The sequence below is a fragment of the Mus musculus genome, chromosome 12, assembly GCF_000001635.26.
Source record: "Mus musculus strain C57BL/6J chromosome 12, GRCm38.p6 C57BL/6J".
Classification (NCBI taxonomy): domain Eukaryota; kingdom Metazoa; phylum Chordata; class Mammalia; order Rodentia; family Muridae; genus Mus; species Mus musculus.
Genome location: NC_000078.6, coordinates 105,335,850 through 105,358,611, shown reverse-complemented (window position 1 = coordinate 105,358,611; position 22,762 = coordinate 105,335,850). Strand labels below are relative to the sequence as shown.

At 51.3% G+C, this 22,762-nt stretch overlaps 1 long non-coding RNA gene across 2 annotated transcripts in view; it reads right to left on the bottom strand.

Moving 5' to 3' along the window:
* The window catches only part of Tunar (Tcl1 upstream neural differentiation associated RNA), a 47,339-nt gene extending 25,321 nt beyond the window's left edge, over nt 1-22,018 (bottom strand). The window contains exons 1-2 of one of the 2 annotated variants that reach the window (NR_045047.1): nt 21,655-22,018; nt 21,053-21,382 (exon numbers count right to left, since the gene is read on the bottom strand). This is a non-coding gene — a long non-coding RNA (Tcl1 upstream neural differentiation associated RNA). Of the gene's footprint in view, nt 1-21,052; nt 21,383-21,503; nt 21,620-21,654 lie in introns of those variants that run through there. The other variant, NR_125773.1, reaches the window with a different exon arrangement.
* Nucleotides 22,019-22,762: the final 744 nt, after the last annotated feature.

Below are 22,762 nucleotides of genomic sequence, written 5' to 3'. Positions count from 1 at the left end.
GTCCAGACCCTCCATGGAACCCCCATCGGCACAGGAGTTGTCATGTCCCCTCCCCAGAGAGCAGGCTGAGAAAAATGTAACTGCCATAGCTGAGGTCTCCTGTGGCACAGGATAATGTCTGTCCGCACACACTTTACTTAGCTGGCTCCGGTCAGTCTGTTTCTGGGCTTTTGTCTGTTTCCTGAGAGAGCCTGACCAACAAGGCCCTGACGTGAGGCCTGGTTTAACCCAACACTCTCTTGCTAGTAAACAGTTTCTGGGATGTTTCTCTTGTTGTCAGCTATCGAATTCTCACAGTTCAAGAAGAAAGGCTGGGGTTGTATGGAAAGTCACAGCCGTGACGTCTGCCACTCGCTCAAAGTATGATCCTCGAGCACCAGCCTGGGGCCAGGTACCATGCTTAAGGCGGGGGGGGGGGGGTCAAGAGTTACACAAGCAGGCACTGCAGTCTCACATGGCCCAGTGACATGGCGGCCTGCAGGCAGGTGAGTGTCACAGGTTAGGGAGAAGCTGATGCCTGAGCCAGGAGCTGAAGGAGGAGTCTGTGCATGCTGTGGCTCCAGGGAAGGAAGCACCCAACCCAAGAGAAATTCTGAGATCCAGGATGCTAAGAGCCAAGCAAGTTTCCAGAAAGACACATGGAAGGCGCCAGTGGCACAAAAGGCTCCTGGCAGCACTGGGAAGAACCTGAGACGTGGGGGAAATTCCAACTCTATAGAAAAGTTGGGAGGCTTAGGAGTCCATGATGGCAGAGGGGCTACCCCAGGTGACCTGGTAGTGTCGTGGGTTGGAAACCATCTTGTAAGGCACTGGTTCATTTGTCTGTCCCACGGCCTGAATTTTGGTTAGCTCCACTCTGCATTTCTTCATATTCTCTCCCTTCTTCTCATGCATACCATATATGTAAAGTACATACACTCCTAATAGCTGCCAACACACAGAAACAACACATACATACACAGACATAGACACACACACACATACAGAAACATATAGGTACACACACACACACACACACACACACACACACACACACATGCTTTGCTAGGCCAAGCTCTTTGAATGCTGGAACTTCTACTAAATCCACTCTGCATACAAGTCTGGGTGTATCCCAGCAGTCCTGGGCTCCAGCCCTCCCTTCCAGCCTGCGCCAAGCCTAAGCAGGCCTGACCTAGCACTGTCCTCCCTGGTTTGGCCACAGACCTGTTCTCGAAGCAGAGACCACCCCTGCTCAAGGCATCTCCCCTCTTCAGGAGCAGCTCAGAATCACCTGCTCAGGATGCAGGCAGGTTATGTGTGAGTCGAGGTTTCTCTATGTTATAGATGTGTTCCTATTCGAATTCCCAGTGCTAGCTGTCTAGTCTGACTCCCCTGTCTGGACCTTCTCTGTGCCCTGGGCTACAACCCAGCAGCATCAGAAGAGACACATTAGGCAGATACAGGCAGCAGGGTGGGCATTTTATTGAGCAGAGCTACTATTGCGCTTAATCCTACTGCGCTTAAGTTGTCAAACAGCAAGCAGAGGTTTGTGGTGGTAGAGGTTCCCCCCACCCCCAGTCTCTGTTGCTTCGCCCTGTGACTATACTCTACCCAACGCCTCCGCAGCCATCTAGGTTACTGCGAGGCTGGCAGACTCACGATCCAAGAAGCCTCGGTGTGCTCAGAGAAGCAGGTCAACCCATGGGGCGGCTTGTTCTCTCCAGGTCAGCCCTGGGGACTCTCTGTTTTATGTAAAAACCTAACAATCTATCGACCCACCGCTAGGTACCTGCAGAAGGTCATGGGCCTGGTTCCAAATCTCCTTTCTCAGCTGACGGTGAACGGTTTATAGCAAAAGAAGAGAAAAATGCTTTGATGAGGGTGAAGGCTGCCCAGGGCCCCAGGCACCCCAAGCTCTAAAGCCCTGGTCCTGAGGGGTGAATCCTACCCTTCCTGCCTCTCTCCCTACAAACCTGTTCCTGAGGGCTAAACAAAGGGGGACCTCAAACATACTGGGCTCTAATGGGGCATGGCTCTGTCTAATTTGTCGAATCCATTTAGGGTCCCCAAGCTGCGGCTCATAGCACGTGTTCAATTCAAACTCATTACTAACAGAACTGCCTCCTCCCCAAGGAGAGAGATTTCCTGCAAAAAAAAAATGTCATTTTATTTTATTTTTTTACCAGTTTGGCTTCTCTGCTCAGCTTCCCCGAACAGGGCTATGTCAGCAAGAAGCCGCACTCATTGCAGGGACTCAGTGCTTCAAAGCAAGTGGAGAAGGAGGTGTTCGCTTTGGGTTGAGTTTTGAGGACTGATACCATGGTGGTGGGGAAGGGTGGTAACCTTGTAACTGTCTTCAGGGCCTCTGGTGCTCGCTCACTTTTTCCTTTCTATTCAGTGCGAGGATGGTGGTGCTACCCACATTCAGCATGGGCTTTCTCACTACAACCAACTCAGCCGAAAACTTCCCTCCAAGTCATGCCCAGAGGCTTGTTTTCCCCGGGACTCTAAATCTCATCAAAGCCTGAATCACAACCAATGATAGCACCTACCCAGTTGGCACAGCAGCAGCAGGCATGCAGCCTTGGCTCCATTGTAGCCAAGGGCTTCAGTGTGCCTGGACTCACTGGACTTTCTATACTTCTCTCTGCTAGTTGGGCCTTTGGGCATTTGCCAATAAAGAAACAGGCCCATAGAGATAGGGCTAGCATCCACACAGCCACTCATATCCTAGACCTGCTGGTGACATTCAATTTTAGATATAGCACTCATGGGAATAACTGGTCCCTAGACCCTACCTCAGACCCACTAGGCCTTCTTTAGGCAATGGAGGACCCCCTTCAATGATACCAGCACTTTCCAATGGCCACCTATTAGAATGTTCTGGAATGCCTATGAATTGAGACTTGCAGTGCCTGTGCAGGAGACCTCATGTACTGGGGACTCTTTCCTTCTTCGGAACCAGCCATTGTCCTCAGCAGGCACATAGGCAGCTCTGGAAAAGGAAGAGGGAGCCACACTCCCAGTGCTTGAGACTCTACCAAGGGCAGCCACCTTTGCAGCGAGCACAGGGCCACTGTGGAGTCCTCTGTGCAGCAATACTTCTCATAAAGACCCAGGATATCTGTGGTTTTAGCGAGAATGCCTGCCTAAAGTCCCTGCCTCCTAAAGCCCTGATTACCACCATCACCTCTAGCCGTCCCAGGCAGCTTCCTGTCTTGCCCAGGTTCCTTTGCTGCCTTCGACCCCTCCCCTCATCTCATCTAGACTCCTCTCCTTGAGTTTCCTGAAATCCTTGAAAGAAGACGCCCTTAAAAATCTCTGGAGGAGCCGGGGGGGGGGTGCACTTGGGAGGCAGAGGCAGGTGGATTTTTGAGTTCGAGGCCAGCCTGGTCTACAGAGTGAGTTCCAGGACATCCAGGGCTATGCAGAGAAACCCTGACTCGAAAAACAAAAAACAAAAACCAAAAAAACCAAAAAACAAACAAACAAACAAACAAACAAAACAAACAAACAAAAAAAAACTCCGGAGGATCCCTGTTCCCTCTCTCTGCTGCCCTCAAGTAAGAAAACCTCCTTACAGGAAGGGTCAATCTCTGCAGGCTGACAGGTTGGAGAACACAGCGCCCCCCTCAGGCATTCACCTGCAATTGTGACGAGTTTTGTCATAGGGCCACCTCTTCCAGACTCAAGCTTTGGAGTGGTTAGAACAGGACCACATCCCCACGCACGCCTCCAGGAGATATATGGGGACATCATCTTCCGGTGCTCCTCAGCCAAGCATGTCCCAGGCTCAAAGGCTAGTGGCGACATACTCAAGGACGAGATTTTAATAGGAATCCTTTCAGGTTGTAGCAATCCCACAGAGTGAGGAATCTGCCCAAGGGAGTCTCCCATGGCCCCCAGGAGGCAAGAGAAACTGATGACACACAGCAGTTCCCACATGCATGAAAGTGAGGAGAGGAAACAGACTCTGCTGTCACTTGGTGAAGGGAACTAGATCAGTTGACAGTGTAAGCCTCAAACCCAAGCACAGCCGCCCCTCACCCACACGGGGGTCGATGACACCCTGACCAGTCAGGGGCTGCCAAAAGCCCCGAGGAAACTGACACACACAGCTGGGGCTGAGGGGAGCCTTGCAGACACACACTGCGCCCAAGCTGCCACCCACTCGCCGTGCCAGGAGTTGGCAGTGGCCCCAAACAGATGCCAGAGCAGCACAAACTGTCTCCATGGCTCCAAGAAGGCAGCAGCAGGAGCTATCCCCATCCTGGCAAAAAGTCCAGGGGACATCATGGTGACACTCACCAGGATGACCTAAGCAGGAGATAGTGAGGTCCCGGGGTGGGGCAGCACTAACCACACGGTAGGGCAGCACTAACCACACATGGAACCTTCTAGCTGAGAGTGTGATGCCCCCCCCCCAGAGGACCTTAGGCACATACCCTGCGATAACATGAGCTTCGTCCCTCCACTAGCTATGTCCAAGTTTTAGTTAGATCATGCTGGGTTAGAGTGGGTCCTATACCTGAGTCATGTCATTATAAGAGAAAGAAATGGAAAGCTGGCCAGAGACATGCAGGAAGACGGTGAGGACAGCGGGAACAGAATGGTTCTGCACGCCAAGTTCAGCAAGAGCTGCTGGCCACCACTGTGAACTGGAAGAGGCGTGGAGTGGAGGGGTCACCCTTCCCTGAGACCAGCAAGGACAGCAGGCTGGCCAATTTGGCTTTTGGTTTCTCATCTCCACGCTAGGAGGCAGTGTATTACCGTCGCCCCCCCCCCCCCGTTTGGTTAGTAGACTGTGTAGAGTGCTTCTAAGGGAAGGCTGGGGACATAAACCCACCTCTGTGTGTAAAGAGGTGTGAGGGCCTGAGTCTATGTCCCCAGAACTCACAAAGTTGGACAAAACGCTGCCCATCAGTAATGTCAGTGCGCCTACAGTGAGATGCGAGGTGGAGACAGGCGATACCCTCAAAGTTGAGGGCCAGTTAGCTTGGCCACACAAAGGAGAATAAGCAAGGAGAAAGGGGAGGACTGAGATCAGCGATGCAAGCACACAGGCAAGAGTTAAGAAGGAAAAACCCTCCCACAGCTGGGAACAAGGGACTGCCAGAGTCTCAGGCGAGTACTGTCTCCACTACACAAGAGCAGGTTGCCCATGACAAGGTGACAGGCTTCTTAGCATGCTGTCACAGGTAACTTGACAAGAGGCAGCTCTGATCCACACTCCTGTCCCACTTCTTAGGAGCCGAGTGACCCAGAACAAACTCGCGGTGCGGTCCCAGCCTGTTTCCTCCTTTGTCATCTGGGGCCATCATGAGTGGGTGTAACAAACAAGGTTCACGATAGCAATCTAGCAAAGAGAGGACAGCATTCCTTCTGAAAAAGCACAGGGGTTTTCCCTCAGAAAGGACTCAACGATCAAAGCCAAGATCACTCCCACATCTTTGTAGCCTGCTTCTGTTGTGTGTTTGTGTGTGACGATGTTTTGCTAGATAGATAGCCCAGACTGGCCTCAAACACGCAGAGGTCACCTTGATTCAGCCTCTTGAGGGCTTGGATTATGGACATGCACCACCATGCCTGGCTCAGCCTGCATCTCTTGACTCAGAGGTAGGTACTGGACAGAGTGTTCCAGACACAGGTCTCTCGAATTGCCAGAGGCTCTCTTTCTTTCTAAGCCACTGGCTGGAGGATATCATTTCCCTATAAGCCAGCCTTGGCCAGTTCTGAACACGAGCCAACTCTTCTTATGGCTGCCAGTGTCCAGACTTTAGGTTAAGTGACCTCCAGGATTCCTAATGCCTTCAGTCCCCAGTGAAAAGTCCACAGACACGACTCACTTGAGTCTACAACCAAAACCTGAGCTGGGGTAGAAAAACCAAACCAAATCCAAACAAGGACAGTACCTGTTGACCGATTAACTTTGTTAACTAATTAAAAGGAATTACTCTGGATAAATCCTAATATCAAGGTCTCCCTAGTCCTTGAATTATTTATCACATTATAATATTAAACCATACACTGGTTTCTCAAGGATGCTTACCAGCAGTCTGGAAACTGCCACCCTAAACCAGGAAGCAGTCCCGAGACAAAGGGCATGTCACCTCCGACTCCCCACCCTGTATGCACTTTCTGGGGGAACATATCATACTTATAGCCCCATGAGGTAACTCTCCTCACCATGAGACCCAATGACTAGCCACAGCTTCGTGGGCCAGGCATGCTCGCCCTGAAAGGCCACTCAGCTTCCTAGAGGAACCAGTGTGCCCAGGGAGACTGAATGAGTCAGGTCATTGGGATGCAGGATGAAGGCTGCCATGATGAGGTGACTGTCATCTGACTATCTATTCAGAGGAGAGAGGGAAAGACAAAACCGAGAGAGATGGGGGATATAGGAGACAGCAGGACCCAGGGCTGGGGACAGAGGACACACCAGATGCGTATCTGGTTGCCATTCTCTCTCATGCAAGCAGACTGAACTCACTGCTCTGAATTCTGAGAAACGCCGATCCCTTATCAAAACTCCTCTCTGTTGCTTGCAAGCGTTTGTTGTTTTTTCTTGTTTGCCTTTTTGACACCGAGTCTCTGAGGGCAGAGATGAGGCAGCCCCTGCGGAAGGCCTGGCACGGAGCATCCATGCAGTACAAAGTGGACGGAGGCAACATGAGGATCAGAACCTGGTTAGGGGAAATCTTTCTCTCAAGTCAGGGAGACCCAGCCAAAGCACCACAATCCATTGCCCTTCAGGGAAATAAGAGGGTCTGCCAGAGCTCTGCTCTCAAGAGACCAGCCAGAAGCCAGGGAAGAGAGCTCTGAGCTAAAGGCAGGCCTTTCCCCAGTGAAGGACCTGAAGAGAGGAGGCTCCCAGTGGCGGGAATGGACTGGGGCTTGTTCAATGACGCTGAGAAGGGCTTCAAAGATTCAGGTTGGGAGAGGACATGGCCTGAAAGGGGACCAGGAGGGCAGAGGATGTAGGCAGGAAAGAAGGCAATCCAGACTTCTCTCTCCATGATATGTGCCAGGCACGGTGTCTAGTGTCCACACAAATATACCATTTTCATGAGAGAGAGAGAGAGAAAGAGAAAGAGAGAGAGTGTGAGAATATTTTTGATACAATTTTTCTGTGTAGTCCTGGCCATCCTTAATCAGGCCGGCCCCAGACTTAAGAGATCCACCTGCCTCTGCCTCCCAAGTGCTGGGATTAAAGATGTGTGCCACCATTGTCCCTCAGTGAAAGTGTTTTAATACAGCACGATAGAAAATTCCTCTTCATATTAACTCACGTGTCACAAAACACATGCAATATAAAATATGAGTGTCTAACCCACACATCCACTCTGAAGGTACCCACGAAGGTGAAAGTCTTCAGGACCCCAAAAAAGTATAGATGCAACTGTAGGCTGAGGAAAGGATGAAGAGATGGGATGGGAAGGGTGGTGTGTACCAGGGCTGGACTAAGAGCCCTTTAGCCGAAAGGGGCAACAGTGTAGATGTGTGTAGAACTCTGGTGATGTGGCCTGCCACATGCATCACCAAAGTAGTCCATTTAGCCAAAAGTTGTACTGCAATTCCTTCTACACTACCCTAGGCAAAAGACAGAGTCCTGCTTTTCTTTTTCCCCCAAATATTAATGACTTGCTTCTAACTCTATGTCAGAGGCGATGCCACACGATTTCCAAGGCTGACAGAAGATGCAGATCCTTGGAAGACTTCTGTGCCGTGTCCCCAGCACGTCAGCTGTACATGGGATGCACAGATCTCCTGCCTGCCTCTGCCAACCAACATGGAGTGCCCACAAAGTGATGGAGGAAGGATCATCCCCTATTCACACACTGACACACCCTCCCCCAGATCTCACCTTGGGCTGTACACCTCTTCTAAGTCCAGGTGCCAGGCCAGGAAGACGGTGTCTTCCAGATGGTTCCAGCTCCAGCCTCTACCTGAGTGCAGTCTCTCACGAGGCCCTAGCGAGAACTACCTTATCTGAACAAAATGGACAATTACTAGAGGCGAAAAGCACTGTTTGGAGACGTTTTGCAGGCAGAAGCAAATACTCCCCAAACCCTAGTTCTTCATCTGTGAAATGACACTGCTAACGAAAGCAGCTGAGTACTTTGTCAGCAGGGTCTCCTCCTAGTTTCATTTCTGTTGCTGCAACAAATACCCCAAGAACAGGACATTTTGAGGAGAAAGGGTTTGTTTAAGTCATAATTTCACATCCGTGCTCATCATTTCAAAGAAATAGAGGCAGGAACTCAAGCAGCTCGTCATATCACACTAGTCACCAGCAAAGAGAGATTAAACACATTCTCATTGGCTGACTTGCCCTCAGCTAGCCTTCCTTTCACACTGTTCTGGACTCCATGCCTAGGGAATAGCGCCACCCACGGTGGGCTAGGTATTCCTAAGCCAATGAACAATTAAGACAATTCTCCATAGACCAAGCAGATCTAGGTAATTCCTCATGAAAATTCCACTTCTCGAGCGATGATTCTAGATTGTGTGAGACTGACAGTTAAATCTGTACCCGTGGTAAGCAGTTAGATAAAAAACCCACACTCTCAGTAACTTCTAGATTGTGCCTTTTGCTGAAGAGGAAATGATGCTTGTAACAGCTAAAGAGAACTATCCAAGAACCAAACACACACACACACACACACAGAGAGAGAGAGAGAGAGAGGGAGAGAGAGACAGAGACAGAGACAGAGACAGAGACAGAGACAGAGGTGGTTGGGGGGGGGGGAATGAAGCTGGACTTAAATCCAGATCCGTGCAAGGCTCCAGTTTTCTCAGAGAACAGCTTCGGGCAACAGGTGCGGAGCCCTGGAAGCAGCTGTGACAGCGTGAAGAACCTTGCTAGGGAACTGTCACTCCAAATGTGGGATTTCAGGCAGAGGAGCCATCAGCCAAGTGGAAGGGAATCTGTAAGTGGCCCAGTCCTTGCCCAGAAAAACAAGCTTAAGAAAGATATTCAAAATGTCCTTTTTGGTTCCTTCCTTCCTTCCTTCCTTCCTTCCTTCCTTCCTTCCTTCCTTCCTTCCTTTTATTTTTATTCTTGAGACAGCATCTCACATATCCCAGACTGCCTTCAAACTCACTCTGCAGCCATGGATGACCTTGAACTCCTAATCCCCCTGCCTCCACCCAACAAGTACTGAGATCACAGTCATGTCCAGCTAAAATAACCTTCATCCTAACCCTAAAAGCCTGCCTGACACTCACACTTCTTACTATTGCTTTAGTGTAACCTTGAATTCTTTTTGGTTTTCATAACTCTGCTCTCCTTTCTTTAAAACAGGAATCAATAAAGATGGCAAACCGGTGCCACTCAGAACCAGGTGGATCACATCTACATAGAACTGCAGTAAGCACTGGACCCGTCAAGATAATTTACCTAACACCGGATGGGCCAAGTTTGGGGATAATGACGTGGGAATGCTTACAAACCATTCCTTCACTTTCTATATAGCACAGGGACAGATACTCGATGGGCGGGAACTGTAGGTACAATATGCCCAGCAAGGTGTTGGCTGTAGTCAGCTGGCAGAAAGGGACATCCAGTGTTCACACACATGGGAGGATGCATCTGAGAAGGCACATGGCAGCACAGAGAGCCAGGTCACTGACAAAGCCCAGCTGAGATGCCCATGAAACCTAGCACCCCTCACTCAGCCATACGTGGTAGGCAGCAATTGCTAACGGTGTGAATTATGTTTGTCCCAGGTACTGGAGTGAAGAAACCTACGAGAAAAAGGGTAGCCCCTAAGGGCGATGCCCACAAATAATTCAGGCATACCTTTGGGAAGGTGTAGGGGCACTGACATCCCCAAACCCAGGGGTGCAACCTGAAACTACACCACAACCTCAGAGCTCCAACACAGACCACAAACCCAGCTCTTACCACACACAGGGTGTGATGGTTTGTATATCCTTGGGCGAGGGAGTGGCACTATTTGGAGGTATGGCCTTGTTGGAGTAGGTGTGTCACTGTGGGTGTGGGCTTTTATACCCTAGTCCTAGCTGCCTGGAAGTGAGTATTCTGCTAGCAGCCTTCAGATGAAGATGTAGAACTCTCAGCTCCTCCTGCACCATGCCTGCCTGGATGCTACCATGCCTTGATGATAATGGACTGAACCTCTGAACCTGTAGGCCAGCCCCAAGTAAACATTGTCCATACAAGTAAATATTGTTGGTCATGGTGTCTGTTCACAGCAGTAAAACCCTAACTAAGATCCAGGGATTTTTAGCAACTGGTTCTGTTTTAATAGCTGATTGCCCAGTTCCCCTCTTCACTAGCACTGAAGACCCACACAGGCTTCAGAAACCAAGGAGTGAATAAACATCCAGAGAGCCAGAAAGCTGGGGATATGTTCCACACGGGAGAAAAAGAGCAGGAGTTACATGCCCAGGGCCCGTGGCCAGCACGGCCGGGTGAGCATGCCTGCCTATTTTCAGGTAGACACAAGCCAGCTGTGCGCCCCAGCCAACCTCAGTAACTACACTGGCTGCAAAGTGACTGGGTCCCCCTCATATTCATAGTCCCTAGGTGACCCTGGGCTAGTTCGTTCCTACCTCTCGTCTTTAGTTTGTTGACCTATAAGGGGGTCTTGTTGATGACTACAGCCATGTTTCTTTCTCCAGGTCCCCAGCAGGGGCGGGAACCCTTCAGAGGGCACCTCTTCCTGTGCCTGTTATTCTTGGCATGGCAAGCTCACCGGCCTGACTTGAAGAAGCCTCTCTGCCAGAGACACAGTTCCCAGAAAACCCCACGTGACTTGTCCACTGGCGAGTAGGGCTTTGGGTGGGTCGGTGGGAAAAATGGAGGGACCATGAGTGTAACCACCTGTGACCCAGGACTCGCTTCCCCCTGGCCTAGCTCTCTCCTGCCCACTCGGCATAAGCCGCCCGCCCCACTGAGCATGCGCACTTCAAATCCAGTCTTAGTGGCTGCGGGACACTGACTCTCTCTTCCCACCCGTCATGGCCACTGCTGGGGCAAAGCTCCGGGAGACCGGTGCCCTGTATTCTCTCAGCTGTGGACGTGGATCTTGGAGGCTGTTTTCAGGCCAGAAGCATCTTGACTGCATTTGCAGAGACACGGGGAGCCCCACGGCTCAGTGAATCAGGCTGGGATACTGCCCACTCCATTTCCTGTTGGCCAGTGTCCACAAGAGCTGGGCAGCCCGGGCTGCAGCCAGCGTCTACCTGGCTTTCTGGGCAAGGTCCGGCAAGGTCAAGGGAGCCAGGGTCCGTGCAACAGGACCTTCCTGGAAGGTCAGCTGGCGGGAACAAACGGCGCAAACAGAGGGGCAGTGCTGGCAGTCATACCTGACAGTCAAGCTTGCAATGGTTTTTCTGCAACATTCCAACACGTTGTCTTTGCTGTTCTATGCTTAGGTGGCAGGGTACCAAGGATCAGGAATGCCAGACATTGTTTTAAATCCCAAACTCTTGTTCAAATACCTCCCATGGTTCCCTGTCACCTGTAAGATAGGAGACACCCCTGAACCTGGCATTCAAGACCCACTCCCATCACTACAGGACTGGCCCCTCCTTCTGCCTGAGTAACCTTGGCCCAGTGCCATAGCCTACTGCAGCACTGGCCACCCCCCACCCCCCAGGCCTTACTGCTTTCGTTCCTTCCTTCCCACCAACCGGAAATGCTACCCCCTCCCTTTCTGCTTGTCAAAGCATCATCTCCATCCTCCCTAGACAATCTACACTCTCCATCTCTGTCCTCTCTGGGCACGCCAGCCACTCTGATTAACTACAGATAATTACCTATCAGGCTTCTCCAAACTGTCCCCGAGTTTGTTGAGAAGAAACATCACCTCATTTACCTTCATCCTCCGTAGCCTGCTGGCCCTGGTCTCTCAGCACAAACAGGGACCACGTTTGCTAACTCAGAGAAAATCAGTGCTAAGAAAGACCCAGGCGGGGGCTGGAGAGATGGCTTTGCGGTTAAGAGCACTGGCTGCTCTTCCGGAGGTCCTGAGTTCAATTCCCAGCAACCACATGGTGGCTCTCAGCCATCCATAATGGAATACCCTCTTCTGATGTGTCTGAAGACAGCTACAGTGTACTCATCATATAAATAAAATAAATATAAGAAAGAAAGAAAGAAAGAAAGAAAGAAAGAAAGAAAGAAAGACCCATGCTCCGGTGTAGCTCTGCCCATCCCTGGTATATCCACAGAGGACTCCGATTTGACACACCTCAGAGACACCCAGCCGCCCCTGCTTCCTGCAACACCACACACAGCAGCTGAGACACAGAACCAGCCACGGTGCCCCTGATCTAAAGGAAGGGTAAAGAAAGCAGAGAGTATGGTTGGATCACAAAATGAAACTGTGTCGTCTGCAAGAAAATAAATGGAACTAGAGATCATTTGGTTAAGTAAACTGAGGCAGACTCGGAAAGACATATATACACATTTTCTTTCCTATGTGGAATCTAGATTTAAATGTATGAATGGGGAGGAATACAATCGTGTGTGTGTGTGTGTGTGTGTGTGTGTGTGTGTATGCTATTTGCATGCAGTGTACCCACAGAAGCCAAAAGAGACATAGGATCATCTTGGACTGGAATTACAGACAATCTGGACTGCCATATGAGTGCTGGGAATTGAACCTGGGTCCTCTGAAAGAGCAGCCAGTGCTCTTAGCCCTGAGCCATCTCTCCAGCCCCTAAAACATGACTGTCTTTGGATGAACAATTTAGAATGACAGCTCTTAGGTTCTCTCTTGGGATCATGTGTGTGTGTGTGTGTGTGTGTGTGTGTGTGTGTGTGTGTGTGTATGCTATTTGCATGCAGTGTACCCACAGAAGCCAAAAGAGACATAGGATCATCTTGGACTGGAATTACAGACAATCTGGACTGCCATATGAGTGCTGGGAATTGAACCTGGGTCCTCTGAAAGAGCAGCCAGTGCTCTTAGCCCTGAGCCATCTCTCCAGCCCCTAAAACATGACTGTCTTTGGATGAACAATTTAGAATGACAGCTCTTAGGTTCTCTCTTGGGATCGTGTGTGTGTGTGTGTGTGTGTGTGTGTGTGTGTGTGTGTGTGTATGTGTGTGTGTGTGTGTGTGTGTGTGTGTATGCGTGTATGTATGCACATGTATGTATGCACATGTATGTGCACAATAGGTAAGGGTGGAAAAGAAGTTGACCTGGTCCACGGGTCAGTCAACAGGGTCTTCAAGAGAGAGAGTGGGGACTGAGGGGCAAGAGACTTGAAGAATGGAGACAACACGGGCTATCTGCTCAAGTTTCAAGTCTCATTTATTGAAAGGCAACTATGGGCATATATGCACTCGCTGGGGAGTGCAGCTGGAGACCCTTAACCACAGGTCCAGGATGTGTAGGAGAAAACAAGATGCTATCAGAGTGTGTTCAGCCGTAATGGGCTTCTTGCAAAAACATCAAGCTAGGAAAGCAAGTCTCTCGTCAGGGTGGAAAAGTACCACCTGTAAGTAACTAGCCCGAGACGGGGAGGCTGGCTTCCAGGCACTAAACCGAAGCTTCACGGGATAGCCACACGTTCCACCCCGAAGACCCCATTTTCCCAATCACAAGCTAAGATCCTCCTTGAGTCCCATCTCTCAGACAGTCACACAGCAAGCCGAGTGTGGCTTGTTCAACCAGGATACCAGGAGGGCCTGGTGATGAACCAAATGGGGGGAGCTTGCTTTATGTTGGAGAAGATAAAGCCAGCCAGAGAGGGACACTGTTGACCTGCATGAAATTAAGAGAGCTGGCTGACTTAAAACTTCAGACTAGTATCCAGGATCCACCACAGTGCCTAGATGTAGCAAGGGACCTGTGAGTCAGGAACGGAGAGCAAAGATGGGGCCTCGGGGGTCTAAGACAGCTGACGAGATAGTCTAGCCCAAGAGAGACACAGTCTATTTCTAGAAACTCCTCCTGAAAGACACTTCAACAGCCACCCTGGCAATCCAGCCCTTGTAACGATGAGTCATTCCATAACACCATGCCGGAAATTACAGGAGCTACTTCGAAGTTAGCCTTTGCTGGGATGGTGAGGTGGAAGCTCGGGCTTGTCCCAGAGGGGCAAGAGAACAGGTTCTGTGGATTTTCAAACAATGGGGCAGAAGATGGCAGTTCCTGTCTGATGACCTTACCCTGGATCTCAGAGGGCACACCTGGGCAAACAGGTGGAGTAAAGTCTGGCCAGGAGGCCAGTCTGGCTGGAGGGCAGGAAGGAGAGAGAGAGAGAGAGGGAGAGAGAGAGGGAGAGAGAGAGAGAGAGAGAGAGAGAGAGAGAGAGAGAGAGAGCGCAAGCAAGCGCAGGTGAAACTCAAGACCAAATGGTGCAGAGCCTTACAGGGACACAGCAGGCACTGAGCCAGCCGAGGGGGACACGGGTCCATTGCATGGCCCACAGAAACAAGCTGTAGCGGGCAGTGATGGGACAGGAAGAGAGGCTGGGGGGGGGGGGCGGTGAAAGGATGGCAGAGATGTGGTGGGGACGGGAGTGGGGACAATCCCACCTATGGAAAGTATTCTAGGAAGAGCATTCAGAACAGAAATGACCAGTACCTGAGGTGACACTGACGGGGAGAATGTTCTAGAAACACAGACATGGGGCTCGGTCCCTCAGAGGTTTTGATCTACAGATGTGTGACTAATTCAGCAAGCTCTCCAGAGCCTGCACGGCCCAGGTACCTGGTCACATTTGGAAGATAACACTAGGCAGTGGCAGCCTCCCGGCCTAGACGGGTACAGAAGCCCGTGAAGGGCACGAGTGGGATGCTGGCTTGTCCCTAGGCACCTAAGGGACATGAGAGAAGAAGACCTAAGAAGGGAGCCCCTAACTCACACCCCACCCACTTTCACCAAGCCTGCTTCCAGCTCCTACTGTGACAGCTAAGTCCTCCAGGCTTTAGATGGCGTCCCTGACAAAGGGCAGGGGTAATGTAGATGTGCACACACACGAAAGGTATATGTGTCTACCATGGTGGCTTCACATCAAACAGAGCCTATGGCTGCTAAGTTATCACCAAGCCGCTGACAACAGGCTTGTGTCCAAAAGGAGGAAGATGGTGTGGTCTGCTCATCAGGCAGTACCAGAGTGGGGCATGCCGCTGGTGGAGGAGATAGTGCCAGGACTGCACAGATGGACACCACAGCTCCAGGAGGTGCCACAAGGGTGTCCTCCAGCAGGCCTGAGTGTAGAAGCTGCACCCAACCCACAGGGACTTTCTGGACTGATGGCGATGTTGATCTTGTCAGTAAGAGTGGCAGAGGAACAGGCTCCAGTTTCCTTTCAGAAGCGGGTGGATTTTTCCACTCCCGCCTTTCATACTGAAAGTCCAGGATGTTGGCTTCTGACTTCTACGTTCAGATTTCAGCACTGCAGAGCAGGGCTTACTGTTTCGGAAGTACTCAGTAAAGCAAGCGGAAGGGACGCCCCTACGTTCACAAATCATTCTAAGCCCACGCGTGCGGTGCTTTGCTTAAAATAAAGCACGTTTGCTTCATTTAAAAATCTGAGAGCTGTCACTCTCATCAAAAGACAATGATCATCACTGTCATCCACTTTCTGAATTAAAGAAGCCCTGGCGTGGGGGTGCAGACATGGCAAGGTCAATCTGAGCTCTACCAGTTTCTCTTCTGCTGGGTGAAGCGTGAGCCATCGGTGAGATCCCCTGATTACATTAGCAGATCCAGGCTGAGACTCGGGGCTGATGGGAAAATGCCCTGGGCATTCCCTGTTTGCTTCTTTGCTTCCTGATGCTAAATGAGGTGCACACGGCGGCAGCTCACCACGGCAGATCAGATTATTAAGAAACAAAACCCACTAGGAATCCATCAATCCTCAGAGATGCCACACTCTGACCTTGAGATTCAGGTTTCCATCACTAAGTGTGTCAAGCACCAACACACACCTCTCTAGCGGGAAGGGCCAGACCAGGTGTAGGCTTACGCCCAGAAAGCCACTGACATCTGTCTGACGGCCTACGCAGGCAACGTGAACGTCTAGAGTGGCTTAGCTGAATGGATCCTGTGATCATGTTAGACGTGAACATTAAATCCAATCAACTTAACGGGTCCTGGGTAATTCCCAATGCTCACACGCTCTGATGCGTCACTAACTTTCTACACATACCAAAAATCTCACTAGGGCTACCAGGCACCCATCTGCTCTCTCAGAGTTTGAACTCTGCAGCTCTCACTGGGATCAAGTCCTGGAAAGCCTCACTTAGCAAATAAAATCTCCACGCTGAGCGGCAGGAGGCTGCTGCTTTTTATGGACCACAGCTGAATCACCATCAAGTTTTCTATCTCGTTCTGTTTGGCTCCCCCCCACCCCCACCCCTCCATGAATCACCTCTCATGAAACTTAAGGCTTCTGGCACCGGAGCGGCTTGGCAGTCCAGAGGAGGTGTTGTGTTGTTGTTGTTGTTGTTGTGTGTGTGTGTGTGTGTGTGTGTGTGTGTGTGTGTGTGTGTATGTTCTTTTGTTAAGACATCACTAGGAAGACAACGGTAAAACTGACACCAGAACTGGACATTCAGCTGCTGGGGAAAATATCCAGACTGAGTTTTCATTCCTAGAATGTAAAGCCATGTAGCCAGTGACCATGTATCCCAGTGATCTGCCTTCGGTCTCCATAAACTCTGGGCTGCAGGTGGGACCTGGCAGTCTCCAGTCCTGGGGGAGGAGGGCTGGTCAGAAGAAGTTCTGCAAACCCAAAGCCATCAGAAAAGAACGAAGACAGCTCCGTTTCCAAGGCCGGCTTCGACTGCTAACCCACCACCATGCTCACCAAGCCTGCTCACCAAGTCTGAACCGAGGCTCCCTAAGTCCTGAGCTTCCTCCACACTGAGGGTGGACTTTGAAAGCCTCACATTTATCCCCTGCCTGTGCTGTTTGGAAGGATTAACTCACTGGCATCCGGGAGAGGCGGAGAAACCGACCTTTGAAAGTTTCCATTATGTAACTTTTAGTCTGTGTCCCTTGTCAGCAGGTATAGGCTTGCAGTGCCTTCTAAAGAGACTGGGGTGTCATCTGCCTACCACTTCCCACAGAACCCCAGGGGCATGTGGAACCTGGGGAAGTTATTTTCGCTCTTTCCCCAAAGAACGACTAGCACCAACCTTTTTAAGGCTACACTCGGCTGAGTTCTGACTCTTTGGGGACACGCGCAATTTGACATTATTCAGTTAAAAGAAATCTGACATCCTTTTTTTTTTCTAAAGTACAATTCAGAAGTCTATCAATAGCTGAATCACTCCATATGGTCTGCACATCAAATCTTCCACGTGCTTTTTTTAGTACAGTGGTATTATTTAAAAATTTGGAAGGAAGGGCACACTTTGGTTAGCAGACAGACACACTGCAGCACGAGAGGACGCGAGCTACACTGTGAGGTGGTTTATTCCCTCTCAAGGGTCCTCTCAACAATGGTCCAGGTCGTGCTACTTTGATACCTCAGTTAGCTGAAGACTCACCTGCACTATGAGTCCAGCTGTGCACTCACACTCTAGCTCAGGAGCTGGACAATGTAAGAGCCAAGGTGTTTAAGGTCTGGTGGCTGCTTCCTCTCACTCTAGCTGAAAAATGACTTCAACAGGAAGTCTTGACCCCAGTCAACATGCTACCTACCCACATGACACAGGAGGGTTGACTGTACGAAGATATTGACAGAAATACCAAGCCTCTGTGCCTCACCACTTTGAAACTTCCACTGAACTCAGGGCTCTAATTAAGTACTTTGCATTTTCAAAACAAATGCAAGCAGTAATTACCATCTTCCCTCCTTACCTTCCAGGAATAGCCTGGGAACAAGGCAAAATCCCCAAGTCCCTTGACTTTGAGGCTCTGCATCTAGGACTTCATGTTCTTCCTACCCCACTGACCCAAATTACATAACCCTTCTTGTGTCTCCTGCCACATGGATCCCAGAGAGGGTCACAGCTCATTCCGGTATTCTCAGGTAAGTTTGAGGGAACCTGGCGTGTATCTCTCAGGATGGGAGTTCCATCATCACTCACCCAGAGCACTGAGGCTTGACTTCAGCTAACAAAACGCATCTTTTAAAGTGACCGGGTCTTCATTGTTTGTATGGATGCCTAATTGAAAGCGTTATGTAACCCGAGTGCACACAGCGTTCCGGATCTATTAATAACCGGCTGTGGCCAAACTCTAAGGATTCTTCGAGCTGAGAGTCGAAGGACATCATCCGTTACTAACCATACACATTTATGTAAAAAAAATAAAGCGGCATCGTAAAGAGTCTAGACCCAGAAGGAGGGAATAAACTGTCCCAGGCTACAAAGCCAAGTTCACAAGAGGATGAATGCCAGTTCCCCAGTCCCTTGCTCTGCTCATGTACCTCGATGTGACAATCACTATGTAGCATGGAAGACCTCAGAGACCTCACAGCTCTGAGCATGCCTTGCCAGCACAGAAGCCAGTGGCCTTGCTCCCTGTCAGAGAGGTGAGCCCACGAAGGAATGGCCTTCATCTTACTTATTTACACACCATACATATCCTCTAGCCTCCTGACAGGAATCCAAGCACCTCAGACATACTTCAGTCAGAGGCCAGCCTGAGGTACTGTGTGCTCAGCTTTCGAGAAGTTCTAGACAGGAAGCGGATTTAGCGGGGCAAAACTGAAAAGGGAGACTCTACTGTGTGTTGTCCACTTTCACGGCATGTGTGTGCATGTGCACGCGGGGTAGGGGGAGAAGCACAGTGTGAGACGTGAGAGAAACGGATGAAATTAAAAATTAAAATATCAGAACGGGGATCGATGGTGTACTGTGTGATCCAGTTTTGTGTGCTAGCGGCACGAGAGACGATCCAAAAATCGTTATTCCATAATTACGTTGTCATCTTTGGGAGTAACTAACTTAATGAAGATCCTTTCTCTGCACTCATTTTTATTCAAAACTGTACCCGTTAATCATGAGGACCTAAAACACACAGCACTGGGAAATTAATGCCACACACACATCCCGCCCCCGCCCCAAGAAGCACCGTCTTCCCTTCACAGACCCCCACGAGCACACATGTCACAAATAAAGGAAGCTTTTCTCTGGCTTTGTGACTCTCGAATACCCACCAAACCCTGCTGAGAGCTGAGGTTCTGGGAAAAGGTGGTGGGTGTCCATCCAGGCTGGGATTCAGTACTGCTTTAAAAGGTTCATCAATCTACATCTTTAAAAAGACCGATGACAACCCATTAATGGCCCATAGGTCAACTTGATGCGTTTAGCTCTATTAGCAGCCCCGAATAAAATGCAATCCAGTGAGGGTCTGAGGAGCCAGCCGGCCACCCTTCTCCTCATGGCCTCTTTGAATGCTCTCTGTGGATTCCACTGGTCATTAACATAATCACCAGAGGGTAGAGCCGGAAGAGCAAAGCACCACCCTGTTCTCCTCACTGGTGGCTCAGGCTAGAGTTCACTCACAAACTGTAACCGATCCTTTTCAGAGGGCAGCAAGGCCTGTTGGCCATGTTGCTTCCTAGCCTGCTGTACGTCAAGGTGATACACTGAATTTTATCAGTTCTTAGGGGCCAATGTCATCATCTCTTCCACTGAAATGCCTAAGTTATCCAATAACCCCAGTCTGGCCCCTAGGGACATTTTATAGCCATTATTTAACCTAATAGATAATCCACTATGGCTGAGACATCACCTCCTTTGGCTTGAACCAGACTCTCACCACTCTTTCGTCAGGGAGTACTGTTCCTGGAAAACAGTTGTCTATTCAGTTTACATATGTCCGTGTCTGATGGAGCCCCAGACCCTAGCTCAGGCCTGTGGCCCACTAGTTCTTCTACTCACAGAGTCCTGGATCTGAGAGGGATCTGAGACATCACCTAACATAGGCATTGAGCCCTCTGTGGCAGAAGGTCTGCCCCTGCTCCAACACCATCACTTTCCACATGGTGTAGACAGACGAATTAAACACTCAAGCCCTTAAGCAGGTGCTCAGACAAGGACCACACGATTCCCCCGTGACGATCTTGATTAGGACCATCTACATGCATCTGGGCGAAGAGTCACGTGCTGCACAGGTGAGCAAGAGGCTCATATCTGTATTAAAGCTATCCCCTCTCCCTCTAGGTTAAGAAGTGTGAAGTTTTGCTGACACACAGACAGATGGCATCTGTGAGTCAGGACCCAGGTGGCGCTTGCCTTATGGCCATTTGGAATCAGCCCCCAGCCCCTGTGAAGAGGCTATTTCTAATACCTGCACAAGCAGCCTGGGTGGTGCTGATGGGTTTTACCCCCGGGAAAAGGCTGAGTGAGGGTGAACTTGCTTGGGACACACAACACAGAAGGAAGACACATGGGAGTAACTAAAACTGTTCCGCATCCTCCAAGGACCCTGGAAAACAGAGCCCAGAAAGAAACCACAAGAAAAATGTAGTAACGACGCCTCCATTCCCTCAATCTGAACTAAGATGAGGCTTCTAATGATGATTGCCATCGCTAAAAGGAGAAGTGAACGATATATACATTCTACTAGTAATTTATTCCGTCTCGGCCGTCATTGGAAGTAGTTTCACACACATGCAGCGGCTCTTGAGACGGAAGCAGCTAGTGAAGGAAATAAAGCAGGCGTGTTTGTGACCAAAGGATCAGTTTGATGAGGTGGTGAGCACCTTGGTTCCCACCTTGTGACCTTGATTAGCACATTTAGTATCTCTGGGCCTCAGTTTCCTCGTCTGATACACGGAGAGGGGGGACCCTACTTCCTTGGAGCAGTTTGGAGATCCACCACCCAGCAATGACTGAACACTCACCAAACATCCAGTTCCCCCTGGTGACTAAGTCCGAATCCAGGTTGCACACATAGATGCTTATCTAGACCAAACAGGTCTCTTGCCTGCCTGCGTGTTAAGCCCGCTGCTGTTTCCCAGAGAGCCCAGGAAAACACCGGGTCTTGAAGGCACCTAGGCTGTTCAGAAGCCAGGTAGGGTTTGGGGACAGATTCCAGGCACTGGGTAGTAATTGGAGAGGGGGCTCGGAGGCAGCCTCGGAATCCTGTGAAGGGGCTTTGTTCCCGAGGCGAAAGGTCTGGCTTACCGAGAAGAGCATCCGGAGGCAGGTGGGGGGCGCGCAGGGCACGCAGCAGAGCCACAGCCCGGCCCGGGTCCGGGGAGCGGGAGCCAGAGGAAGGCGAGGAGAAGGAGGAGAGAGAGGTTGCCGTGGGTTCCTGCCTCATTCTCCCAAACAGCGCAGACCCACTGGCCGCCTCCGGCTGAGGCTGGCCGCCGGACACCGGAACCCAATCATGCTGTTCATGTCCCTGTCAGCGACTGGCGAGGTGTGCGCGAGGCTGGGTTGTCTGCAGGCGACACCCAGGGGCTCCTCATGCCCCACGCCTGGGCTCGGCGGGAAGATCTCGGAGGGTGGCTGCGCCCGGAAAAGGAGAGAAAGAAAGCGTGAGAGAGCACACTGAGCTGCGCCCCGCGGGGCTGGGGGCGGGCAGCACCGCGCGCCCCACCCACCGCGCTCTGCGCCCCGCGCCGCGCACCCGCCGGGCAGCCGAGCCCCAGAAACTTTAGCACATGGCCGGTCCGCCGGCCGCTGTGGCCCGAGCCGCCCCGCTAGTGGCGTAGTCCCCGCCTCAGCTCCAGATCGCAGCTTACCAGCAGCCACCGCAACCGCAGCGGAGGGTCGCCTACCTGGCGGTGCGGAGAGTGGTGCGGACCAGCGTGGGAGGAGAAGGGGGCGGCGACGTCGGGGTCCCCGCAGGGGAGGGGCAACTCCGCGGTGGCAATAGCCACCCTTAAGGCATCCAGGGAGGGGACTGAGAACCAGCTGAAGGGTCTGCAGGCTCCGATAGGGGAGTGTCAGTGCGTTCCCCGCCCCTCGGCGCAGATGCTGACGACGCGCGCGGGCTTCCCTGGCCCGGGTCTGCGGAGCTAGCCCTGTTACCTAGCGACTCGCTCCGGGAAGCCCACGCTGACGCGCTAGGAGCTGGGCTGCGGCAGAGGGGAAGGGCGGGGAGGGAAGGGGAGAGAAGAGGAGGGATAAGGAGGGGAATGAAAGAGGAGAGGAGGGGAGCTCTAGAGGGAGAGGGGGCAGGGGAAGCTGGCGTTGCCGGCAAAAGCTCCTCCCTCTACCTCCACGTCGCTGCTGGGGAGTGGGCCGGGGAAGACGTGGCCTCTGCCTGGTCCCGAGGATTTGGAACCGGCTCCTGGGTGAGGGTGGATGGAGGGAAAAGGGTGATGCAGGTTCCCCTGTGCTGGGGTTACAGCAGCAGGTGGCGGCTATGTGGCTCATGGAGGCCTGCCGCTCACAGGAATGCAGAGATGAGCCAGTGAATGTGGCCTTGGGCGTGTGGGTGTGTGTGAGACGCCCCCACCCACAAGGAGTATTTGGAGACCCAGGAACCTGGGTGAGAGAGGCGCCACCCCTTTCCTGGCCTGCCTCTCTTCTTCCTGGACATTTTGTTCTTGCGCTGTGCTCATCATGGAAGCTCTGGACTATCTCACCGAGCTCCTCCTACCTCTCGGGGAACCAGAGGATGGCTGCTAGGTAGTGACAGCTTTGTTCCTCACCCCTTGATGCCCGACCAGTGACCAGGTGTCTAGTTTCAGGAGGTCAAAGACCTGCCTCCATGTGCCTTCCTCCTTAAGGATTTGCGGCCTCTCAGGCCAGACTGGGCCTCAGGCCCAGGCATGCCCAAATCTTTACAGCTTATAGGACGTTTCAAAGTAACTTAACATCCTAACCAAAATAGTCATCCCCGAAGGTCATAGCTAAGAACTGACCCCTGGGGTACCTAAA